This window comes from Cynara cardunculus, unplaced genomic scaffold, assembly GCF_001531365.2.
Source record: "Cynara cardunculus var. scolymus isolate 2C unplaced genomic scaffold, CcrdV1 Un_Scaffold_412, whole genome shotgun sequence".
Classification (NCBI taxonomy): domain Eukaryota; kingdom Viridiplantae; phylum Streptophyta; class Magnoliopsida; order Asterales; family Asteraceae; genus Cynara; species Cynara cardunculus.
In genome coordinates, this window is record NW_020200577.1 from 226,823 (window position 1) to 229,570 (window position 2,748).

Here is a 2,748-nt window from a genome sequence, read left to right on the forward strand (position 1 = left end):
ATTGCTTTTTGATACTTGAGGACAGGTTTTACGGTTGTTTAGCTGCTGCTCTTCCTTTGCCTCAGGTTCATTCATGATTACTTCATGTATTACTATCTTTTTTTCATGCAATAATTATTGGTGGGATTGGTTTCAATTTTACACAACTTCGTTTAATTACCGTTTAGAAACACCATTGTTATGTTATGATTTTTACATTGTTTTGATCCCCATTGTATAACAATGCTAACCAACCATGAGTTCGGTTTTTTGTTCTTGAGGTTGAAATTGAAGGCCATGGAGACAGCTTCTCTCTCCCTTGGGGTAGAGACAAGATCCTACCTCCGTGTGTGGGTTTTATGGTCATTTTGGATAAATGACTTTAATAGGAGTTTTCAATTAGGAGCATGACCTCTCCTGATTTAAAACAACCCGCTCCCTTGAAAACTTAGGAATAGGTTTCATTTTGCAAAACCATCTTCAAAATCCCTAGGATTTACTGGGTTCATATGGTTTGGTTTAAGTAGAAATTGAATATTAGGGAAGTGCCTTGTATATGAAAACTGCCACATCAGCTAGGCTTGGACCATTTCTCCTAAATATATGTTTGAATCTCCCTTCTCTCTTTAAGGGCTCTTTTGGAGAGTAATCTGAAGGGGTTCTGCTTATTCTCGTATATACCAATTGATTATATATTATCTTGTTTCTTTACGATGCCAATGCAGTATCTACGAGCTGTTGAGCGACAATATTCGTGCTGGAAAGAAGAATGTGCACAAGAGAAGAACCTTAGTCACCCCCGCAATCGTCTTTATTTTGATTGAGACTAGAGAAGAAATGAATTGTTGGTAACACATAGAAGAAATTTTTTGCAATTGAGATTCATGAGTTTTGCAAGCTTAAAAGGTTGTCAGAATCTGGGTTCTCTCTGTTTTTGGGTCTTGGTCAGATTTCCTGACATTGTTTTATATAAGTAAGGCCATTATTTGGTTGTGTGCATGTGTTTTGGTTCAAGGTAAATGACCCATTTAACTCTTGCCGGATAAACGTGTATCAAACAATCCTTTACCAAGGTGCTAACATTTGACGGATCAATATTCCAATTGTTGATTAAGCTATTTTTTTTACAGTTATTATGAAACCTGCATTAATTTGTTGTTTCTTCAACATCTTCTTGTTAATGTTATGAATATTCAGGGACTATGTCTTAATACAATAAGTACCCACTTGTAGCAAACAGAAGACTTCCAATCCCCAACCATAATTGGTCATGTGATTTATCTTTTGATAGTGATGTTCTTAAAATCAGCAGATGCCTTAAAAAGCTCCAAACCCCACCATACTAGTTTCTGAGTCCTTATTTAGGTTTGGTTGATTATGAAAGTTGAATTTTATTTTCTATTTCGTTCAAGCCCCAGGAAAACGTGCTCAAGGACGTGGAAAGAAAATAGGGCAGGAAGATGAATTTGTCAATAAGGAAGATGACACATCTACATCTGAGCAGCATCAACCGAATGAGAAACATTTAGATGACACTTACCAACAATCTGAAGTCCAGTCAAACGAGAATGTAGTAAGTTTCCTCTATTTCCTCTTCAAGTGTTATTTTCCATTATTTTTCTATTTTCTTTGGAATTTTAGTGCACAGGAATCCTTAACAAGCTCTAGCATTTACTTGGGATGGTATGTGGTGACACTACATTCAACTAATTACGTGAACACTGAGCATCCAGTGATCGGAAAGCAACCTCCAGGGCCTCGAATGCCAGATGGTACCAGAGTGTTCTCCATGGGCCGAGGAAAGGCAGTCGCTGTTCCTGGTGACAGTAGTGTATCGTGATGACATAATCAAAGAAAATCAGGAATAGTTGAAATGGGGGAGATGGGTTGGTTCCAATAATCTTGTTGAATGTTGGGACTAAGGATGGGAGAGTAGTTCTTTTATTTCTTCTTGTGGTTGAGAATGTTGTGGATTCTAAAGTAAGGATGATATTGGTAAAAGTAAAACAAATTTGGGTTTTTTGATACTTTTTTAGATGATGATGATGATGATGTGTTTCTTGTTTGTTAATGTAGAACGAAAGAAAAAGAAAGATACCTAGGGGGAGGAAGGGGGGATGTAACTTGAAATGAAGTGAAGAAAGAGGATGGTTGGCTTAAAGGGGATATGTATTAATTGAAGTTTATATAGATTTCATCTACTTTCTGTTTGATTTGGTCTTTTCTTTATTTTATAACATAACGCCGCATTGCACGGGTAGACAACTAGTATATATATATATATATATATATATATGAAGATTGATATGTGTATATATATATATTGATGATTGTAAGCACAATTTATTTTTGTATAATAAGATTTGTTTTGCAAAAGAGAGTCATCCAAATACGATAAGCTTATGAATCAAGCTTCTTGAGTTAACACAGTGAATTTCATCCTTTTTTTTCTTAAACACATCTTTTTATTTCAATCTTTCAATCTCTCATCAAAGTAGGATATATCAAACTCAACCACAGTTAACTAATACTTCAATATATATATATATATATATATATATATATATATATACCTAGTTACCTAATTACCTTTTGGTTCTTCTTTATATATATATATATATATATATTTATATACACACACACACATACATATAGACACACACACACACACACACACACACATATATATATATATATATATATAGTGATGATTGTAAACGCAATTCATTTTATATTTTTTATATAATAAGATTTTGCAAAATTAGGGTC